Source organism: Entelurus aequoreus, linkage group LG09 (genome assembly GCF_033978785.1).
Source record: "Entelurus aequoreus isolate RoL-2023_Sb linkage group LG09, RoL_Eaeq_v1.1, whole genome shotgun sequence".
In the NCBI taxonomy this organism is placed as follows: Eukaryota; Metazoa; Chordata; class Actinopteri; order Syngnathiformes; family Syngnathidae; genus Entelurus; species Entelurus aequoreus.
Window position 1 is genome coordinate 5,061,346 of NC_084739.1, and position 9,460 is coordinate 5,070,805.

General features: G+C 38.1%; 1 long non-coding RNA gene across 1 annotated transcript; it reads right to left on the reverse strand.

The window, feature by feature from the left end:
• Nucleotides 1-2,946: 2,946 nt before the first annotated feature.
• On the reverse strand, nt 2,947-9,078 carry LOC133657079 (uncharacterized). The gene is made up of 2 exons (XR_009827221.1): nt 5,922-9,078; nt 2,947-5,848 (listed from the first exon to the last, which is right to left on the reverse strand). It is a non-coding gene; the product is annotated as an uncharacterized LOC133657079 (long non-coding RNA).
• Nucleotides 9,079-9,460: the final 382 nt, after the last annotated feature.

Genomic DNA, 9,460 nt, shown 5'->3' on the forward strand with positions numbered 1-9,460 from the left:
CCAGTGGCGACATTGTTAGAATAATTATGTGTAAGTTATCACACAACTTTAGTATGCTTAAAGTCCGTTGCTTTAGTTATTAGCTATTGTGCTCAAGCTGTACTTTTTCTATCTGTGCAAGGAAAAAACTTCTCGTCTTAGGGGTGGCCTCAGCTGCAGATGTTATCTTTGTTTTAGCCCGCTAACAGCCAAGGACTTCAGGGACCTCAACGAAGATAAGATGACAGCACGCAGACGAAGCAGAGACAAGGCAATCACAAGGCCCCAGCACATTCCGTCACATATTGTGCGTACTGGAAGCTGCTTTGCATGAAATGTGTGGCCACTCCTTTTAAAATCGGCCTCAGTGATGTAACCAGGGACCTCCCAAATAAACAGAGGAGCGCGTGGGACTGTTAGCTCAGAGCGTGGTGGGAGATTGTAACTGAGCGTGCAATCCCAAACGTCTCTCCTCATTGAGCCAAATTAAACTCTGTCTCTGCATGATTCCTTGCTTCTTGTCTGTTTAATAGATGTCATCAGTGTTTGAACCTGACAGACGTGCTTTACACCACTGCATCCGACGCTTTGCAGTGGACTTGGTGATGCAGCTGCTCGGCCATAGAAACCCATTCCATGAAGCTCTCTGCGTACTGTACGTGGGCTAATTGGAAGGTCACATGAAGTTTGGAGCTCTGTAGCAACAGACTGTGCAGAAAGTCGGTGACCTCTTTTGCACTATGCGCTTCAGCATCCACTGACCCCTCTCTGTCAGTTTACGTGGCCTACCACTTCGTGGCTGAGTTGCTGTTGTTCCCAAACTCTTCCATGTTCTTATAATAAAGCCGACAGTTAACTTTGGAATATTTAGGAGCGAGGAAATTTCACGACTGGATTTGTTGCACAGGTGGCATCCTGTGACAGTTCCACGCTGCAAATCACTTCTTTCACAAATGTTTGTAGAAACAGTCTCCATGCCTAAGTGCTTGATTTTATACACCTGTGGCCGGGCCAAGTGATTAGGACACCTGATTCTGATCATTTAGATGGGTGGTGTGGAGAATGCTTAAGAGCTCTTTCTTTATTCATAGTCATGTTTAGAGCAGCTAGTGTTTTTCCATTTGCACTCTTTCTGTGTTTGTATCTTATGTCCGCAAGTAAACTGTGTGCCTTACCTTGAAGGCTTGGAATGTGGGAGTTGGAGTACTCCCTTTTTTATCTTCTCTGTATTAGAACAATGAGGCTGTATTCCTTTCTGGACAGGGTGGGGGCTGTTTTCGTATTCAAGAAGTTGTCTCTTCCCGTTAGAATGTTAGACCAATTCGAGATGCCGGTATGACTGTAGTGGTGTGGGCTGGTCTCCTGAAGCTTTAGTAAAACTTGATAATAATCCTATTCTGTCTTGATGGTCCTTCTTACTCTGCATACATGTCATGTAAAGAATTTGGGATTGACCAGTGACTTTAATTCCCTGGGAGGGAAGGCTGGTCAGACGCAACAGTGGCCAAATACTTTTGGCAATATAGTGTACTATAAGTTAGTATTATTTGCAGATGACACAACTGCGTTTTGTTCAGGAGAAAACACACACAAGCTAATACAAATAATAGAAGAAATGAACACATTAAAGAAATCAATCAATTAAAGTTTACTTACCTAGTCCTTAATCACAAATGTCTCAAAGGGCTGCACAAGCCACAACGACGTCCTCGGCTCAGATCCACATCAGGGCAGGAAAAAACTCTACCCAATGGGAACTATGGGAAACCTTGGAACATTAGTGAGGCCAGCAGGGGATCCCCTTGAATGGAAACAAGTCAGCAGCGCAGAGACGTCACCAACTGACGCCTGGAGCAGTGGTTCATCCCGGGTCCTGACTTGGAACAGCTAGCGCCTCCTCTGTGGAAACTGATATGTGGCCACCTGAAAGCCTCTACACACAGGAGAGGGGGGACAAGCAGAAAAGAGAGACAGCAGATCAACTGGTCTAAAAAGAGGGCTATTTAAAGGCTAGGGTGTATAAATGAGTTTTAAGATGGGACTTAAATGCTTCTACTGAGGTAGCATCTCTAACTGTTACCGGTAGGACATTCCAGAGTAGAATAGAAAACGCTCTAAAGCTTGCAGACTTTTTCTGGGCTCTGGGAATCACTAATAAGCCGGAGGTCTTAGAACGCAAATTTCTGGCAATTACGTTGTAATTGTATGCATGTTTGAAATCAAATCAAACCATATATAATGTAAGAAAAAAGTCTGAACTGTACTCTTGCAAGAAAAGTCATATTATGAGTAGAAATTGTAATTTTACAGAAATGTAATTTAAAAAAAAAAAAGAAGAATTGCAATTATTTTTTGTTTGTTAAAATGTCGTAATTTTAAGAGGGGAAAAACGCAAAATGAGAAAGTCATATTACTAAAAAAAACATTTAATGAAAATAGTCATAAGAAAAAAAAGCAGTATTACAATAATTAATCATAGAAAAAGTATAACAGTACTAATAAGATTTAAAAAAATATGTATTTTACAAGTAACATGGTAGTGTGAGAATAATTATTTATTCTTTTTTTTGCATTAATATTATGAGCATAGTAATATAAAAATAATGAAAAATATATTACACAAATAAAGTTAAAAAATGATGGTAAACAAGATGCATTGTTGGAGAAACAAAAATATGTTTCGAGAATAAAGCCTTAATTTTAAGAGTAAAATTAAAAAAAACATAATATTACTAGCAATAATACATACTTTATGACAAAGTCACAGTATTATGAAGACAAAAAGTGTATTGTTTGAAAAAAAATATTTTTAATGATGATCAAATCTTACTATTGTGAGCATTGTCAAGGTGTGGTTCCAATACTTGTCTATAAATATTATTATAAGAATAATATTGTTTTGAAAAAAGCTTCAATGAAAAAAAACCCACCATGAACGGTTGACATCACACAAGCCGGGACAACGCAGAGAAGAAAGTAGAGTTTTATTAATTCCAGATATGCCTAATATACATCAGAACAGCCGTGTGGCACAAGTCAAGTTACATTCCATCAAAACCAAAAAAGAAACAATGATGAATTATTGTCGTCAAAAAGACTTCAAACGTGTTTCTTGATGTTTCTGACTGAATGTGAGAATATACACACCTGAGTCACAGCACACATGATTCATTCTAATTTCCCGGTTATTAGTTTGACTATTTTACTGATAAAGTGCGTGAAATTGAAGAAGCAGAAAGTGAGAATAAAGAATGGATTATGTACAAGTGTGAGGGCTTGGAGTGCTTCCTTGAGGTCGACAATGTAAACGCGATTAAGGCATTGTGGCGTAACAACCCTAATAAAACCTTCACTGATTGCTCACAAAGGCTTTTTTTTTTTTTTTTGCATGCAACACAACTAGACCACTTTTTTTCTTCTTATAATAGTACTGTTATTATTACATCATTAATCATTTGAATGTTGGATAGCACAATCACTTCCAAAAGAGCAAAAACAACAATTAGGCATGCAGGTGTGAGTCACCTATGTAAAAAAAAAAAGGAAAAAAAAGAAAACGGTTGTATGATGAGTTCACATTTCTGCAACAGCTCATGTGCTTGTTAGACCAACTTCTCGTCATATACTTCCATATTTGTTGCATATTGCAGCACTCTCCCTGAAAGTCCTGAACTCCTTTTTCCATGCCAGTGTTGTATTGACAGGGGGAGTTTTTTTTTTAATTGGCGGTGTGTTCTTTATCAGTCCCCGCCAGGATTTCGCTGGCTTTTTTGGTGATTGTCGCGGCCTAAAATGCACTAATTCGCAGCGGCTTTTTCTGAAAGCAGCGGCAAAAGATGCAATATTCTGAGGATTATTTTTCTAATAACGTCGAATCGACTGAAATTTGAACCTGAAAAAGCACAGAATTGAAACAAACATCGAAAAACTATTTCTGTATTGATGTTTTACTCGTTTTATACTGCACACTAGACACAAGATGGCAGTAAAAGCACATATTGTCGACTTACTTTACAGTTTTAATCAATTATGACTGATAATAATAATAATAATAATAATAATTACAGAAAGAAACACTGCCAAAAGTCTTCCTTTTTGTCCTTTGCCTGCTCTGTCGTCCACAAGTTGCAGACATTCTCTGTCTTTGTATTAACCTTGAAAAGGGTTTGTCCATCTAAAAGTCTGTCAGTGCCCTGTACTTTGCAGTGGTTTGTTGGGGGAGCAGCACCAGCAAAAGGGACTTAACCCGGATTGACAAACTGATCTGGAAAGCCGGCCAAACTATTGGCACGCAGTTGGAGGCGTTTGTGTCAGTGAGGGACAGGAGGACACTGGACAAACTGCTCGCTATCAAGGACAATCCTGCCCACCCAATAGATGATATCTGTCAATTACCTGACCGCTTTTATGTTAGCTACCTCTCTTTGTTTATAATGCATATTTTCTGCTGGATCTACTCTCTATTTTATGCTGCAGCTGTTACATATCCATCCATCCATTTTCTACCGCGTATCCCTTTTCGGGGGGTGCTGGAGCCTATCTCAGCTGCATTCGGGCGGAAGGCGGGGTACACCCTGGACAAGTGGCCACCTCATCGCAGGGCCAACACAGATAGACAGACAACATTCACACACTAGGGCCAATTTAGTGTTGCCAATCAACCTATCCCCAGGTGCATGTCTTTGGAGGTGGGAGGAAGCCGGAGTACCCGGAGGGAACCCACGCAGTCACGGGGAGAACATGCAAACTCCACACAGAAAGATACTGAGCGAAGGATCGAACCCAGGACCTTCGTATTGTGAGGCAGACACACTAACCCCTCTGCCACCGTGCTGCCCGCTGTATACTGTACTGTAATATTGTACATGGTAATTGGGATTTGTTATATATTGTACAAACCCCGTTTCCATATGAGTTGGGAAATTGTGTTAGATGTAAATATAAACGGAATACAATGATTTGCAAATCATTTTCAACCCATATTCAGTTGAATATGCTACAAAGACAACATATTTGATGTTCAAACTGATAAACATTTTTTTTTTTTGCAAATAATCATTAACTTTAGAATTTGATGCCAGCAACACGTGACAAAGAAGTTGGGAAAGGTGGCAATAAATACTGATAAAGTTGAGGAATGCTCATCAAACACTTATTTGGAACATCCCACAGGTGAACAGGCAAATTGGGAACAGGTGGGTGCCATGATTGGGTATAAAAGTAGATTCCATGAAATGCTCAGTCATTCACAAACAAGAATGGGGCGAGGGTCACCACTTTGTCAACAAATATGTGAGCAAATTGTTGAACAGTTTAAGAAAAACCTTTCTCAACTAGCTATTGCAAGGAATTTAGGGATTTCACCATCTACGGTCCGTAATATCATCAAAGGGTTCAGAGAATCAGTTTATGAGTTTGAACATCAAATATCTTGTCTTTGTAGTGCATTCAATTGAATATGGGTTGAAAAGGATTTGCAAATCATTGTATTCCGTTTATATTTACATCTAACACAATTTCGCAACTTAATAAAGTTTGTCTGAGTCTAAGTCTAAAACATTAATTTATGTTCCAACAGCATTTGTGACCGGTTGAGATCAATCTATAGAGGTACTTTTTGTTTGTAAATGAGAAACGGTGAGATATTATCATCACACCTCAACATCTCAAACATGTAAATGTTGCCTCTTTGCTAGGTTTGATTGATTGAGATTTTTATTAGTAGATTGCACAGTACAGTACATATTCCGTACAATTGACCACTAAATGGTAACACCCCAATACATTTTTCAACTTGTTTAAGTCGGGGTCCACGTTAATCAATTCATGGTAAAATTGCAAATGAAAATATGTTCTTAATTGTCTTACCCTGGATAAAGAAAGGCAAAATAAATATATAAATACATATAAACCAGGGAGTAAATGTTTATATACTACATTACCTGGAGGGCTTATCGCAGGAACAGGAAGCAGGTCTCAGCTACGCTTGAAAATGACAAGTGTGCCGTTTGAGCAACGCATTGTTGTTCCTGCTTCGTCTACACAAGAAACAGAGTTTTACAAGAAAGCTGATGCGCGCGCTTGAGCGCCACTCAAAGACAAATCTGGTTGGGGAAAATTGCGACGATTGTTCAAAATAAGCGGGGAAGTTCGTTGAATTTGCGCCATCGCAACATCGCAAAATCCTGGAGGGACTGGTTTGTGTGGAAAACGTGTTGAGACGTACTCAACAGCACCTCTGCTGGTTGCAAGAAGTGATGCACTATCAGAGCCACACAATCAACATTTTTACTGATCTAACAATCGATTACCACTTGTCTTCACCAACATCGTTCCTTGATGTCCGAATGACCGTAAATGCTTTCTCTCCTGCTGTAGTTTCAGCGTGTCAACAAAAGCAACCTCCTGATGTACTCGTTACCGCCACATGATGGCAGCAAACGTATCATAAGTGGTCAGTAATATCGTTACGCTTGTTGTACCGTTGTTTACGATGAACTCATTAATGCTGACTGAGCAGTTTGCGCCTCGCCACTATTACAACACTGTTGCTGCGGCTGTGTTGCGCAATTTACTCGTCAATAACCGATGGTGTGGGTTCGAGAGAGCTACAGTATGTCGTCCGTTCCACTTTCTCATGCGCTCTGCGTCCTCATTAAAGTGGCTGAAGTTTTGATACTGTACATAGTGTGTTTTCAAATCAGTACTATTACTGTAACGGAACAAAGTCACAAGAACCAAACAATAGGAATAAAGATATTTGAAATGTTGTGCTTTATGTAATGCATGGAAAAATGTAAAAGTGGCACATAAATTGTACCAAACGTGTAAATACCTCCAAAGTGGAACACCCCAAAGGCAGTATATCTCATAATACAAACAAAACGTTGCCGTTCACCCGAGTCATCTCAGCTCAGGGAAATTGAACTCAATTGTTCGAGGGGCCACATTTGCCCTCGAACAATTCTCCCTTTACTATTCTTCTTCTTTTGAGAACCAGCATCGTCTGCAGTGGACATTTGTTTGGTCGGAATTACACATTTCAGAATAATAGCCCTGGGTTTTAAGGAATTTGCTGCAAAAATGTTGGATTTGTCAGAAAAATGTTAGATTTGAACGGAACTCGGGGGGGCTGGATTTGGCCGGCGGGCCACCAGTTGAATAGGCCTGCTCTAAAGGATTAACGCCATCCTTATGTTGTGCGCCAGTGACGGCCAAAAGGATAAGTGTGATGATAACCATAGAACAGAAAATTAAACTTAAAACAGGATTGCTTAGTACAATCGTGTATGTTCCACTGTAAATACAGAATAAAAAGTAGGGTTGGCAAAAATCACAAAAAGTGATCGTATCAATCATGTATTTACGCAGATTACCGTATTTTTCGGACTATAAATCGCAGTTTTTTTCATAGTTTGGCCGGGGGTGCGAATTATACTCAGGAGCGACTTATGTGTGAAATGATTAACACATTACCGTAAAATATCAAATAATATTATTTAGCTCATTCACGTAGCGATTAGGAGTGACAGATTGTTTGGTAAACGTATAGCATGTTCTATATGTTATAGTTATTTGAATGACTCTTACCATAATATGTTACGTTAACATACCAGGCACGTTCTCAGTTGGTTATTTATGCGTCATATAACGTACACTTATTCAGCCTGTTGTTCTCTATTCTTTATTTATTTTAAATTGCCTTTCAAATGTCTATTCTTAGTGTTGGGTTTTATCAAATAAATTCCTCAAAAAATATGACTTATACTCCAGTGCGACTTATATATGTTTTTTTTCCTTCTTTATTATGCATTTTCGGCTGGTGCGACTTATACTCCGGAGCGATTTATACTCCGAAAAATACGGTATAATTATTTTTTTACTGTACTCACATGCTCCTTTACCTTAGCCGCAGATGGTTACCTGAAATGTGCGTGTTGGTACGGTTAGTGATCAGGTTAATGCATACGTGTAAGTGCAAAGTAGAGTGAGGAGGCTCCGACTGGTGAGCCCCCATTCAAAATATACCCTGACTGGACTTTTGGACTCGTATGGATTCTTCATTCATAACTCCTAGCAACGTTTAAGTTTTACAATATAACTAAAACCATTCTTAGTTACAAAACTGTCCAATGTGTGATGTCTGTTTTCATGCATATTTGTATGTGCTATTGTAACATAATGAAGCTAGCGTCATCAGCATTAGCTAATATGCTAACACGTTAACCAATGTCTGTGTTAGTATTACTAATTTACAATGGTATTCTGTTTGTATTGTTCCAGTTTCACAAATTTGTCAGCAAATTCACCAAATTGTCACCATGGACTTATTGATTCTGTTTGGAGACCTAGCTTCTGCAGCTAGTGGGTCCATGATGATGACTTCTGTTTTGCTTGATCAACCGTTTTACTGCCGTGTTACAGACACAGTTTGGAAACAATTAAGATGTGTAAACAAACATATACAAAATATTTCTCTGCAAATAACTAATTTCACAATATATATATCTGCGGTTTATAGTCCGGTGCAGCTAAAATATTTGTTTCTTCTAAAATTTAGTGGGTGCGGTTTATAAACTATAGTCCGGAAAATATGGTAAACGTAGTGCATTCAAGGTACAGACTTTAAAAATTTTCCTGGATGACATGCTAGCAAAGTTTCATTTGTGTTTATATATTTAGACCTTTTTAAAGTTAATTTAAATATGTATGCCAGTAATAACCTGTGATTAATCATAATTAATCTAAATTCAAAAAGTGTGATTAATCTGCTTTTGAAAAATAATCGTTTGACAGCACTAAAAAACGTGTAGTTGTGACTTGAAGTTAAGGTAAATGTGTCAGAGAGCTAAAATGTCGTTAATGAACTTCAAAATAGTTTTTTTGGTTAGCATAATTGACTTTTTGAAAGTTACATTCAAATATGTTTGTGTTTAAACAGGAAATATTTGGCACCTTGAAGCTGTTAACACCTCAATATAGCATCATGCAACACTTAGGATTTGTATTAAAAAAAATGCATCCAACCATCATGAAAGAAACCGTGTGTGTGTTAAAAAGTACTCAGCACGTCCTCGATAATACATAAAGATGAACAGGTGTACAACTGTCTGAATTAAAAGCAGTGAAAAAAAATCACCTCAAATGAGATGACGTACGAGGAGAAAAAATAATCTAAAAAAAAAAAAAGAAAATTATCCAAAATATATTCAGTATGAACATAATTTTCTTTCTTTTTTTAGATTATTTTTTCTCCTCGTACGTCATCTCATTTGAGGTGATTTTTTTTCACTGCTTTTAATTCAGACAGTTGTACACCTGTTCATCTTTATGTATTATCGAGGACGTGCCGAGTATTTTTTAACACACACACGGTTTCTTTCATGATGGTTGGATGCATTTTTTTTTAATACAAATCCTAAGTGTTGCATGATGCTCAATATAGCATCATGCAACACTTATGATTTGTATTAAAAAAAAT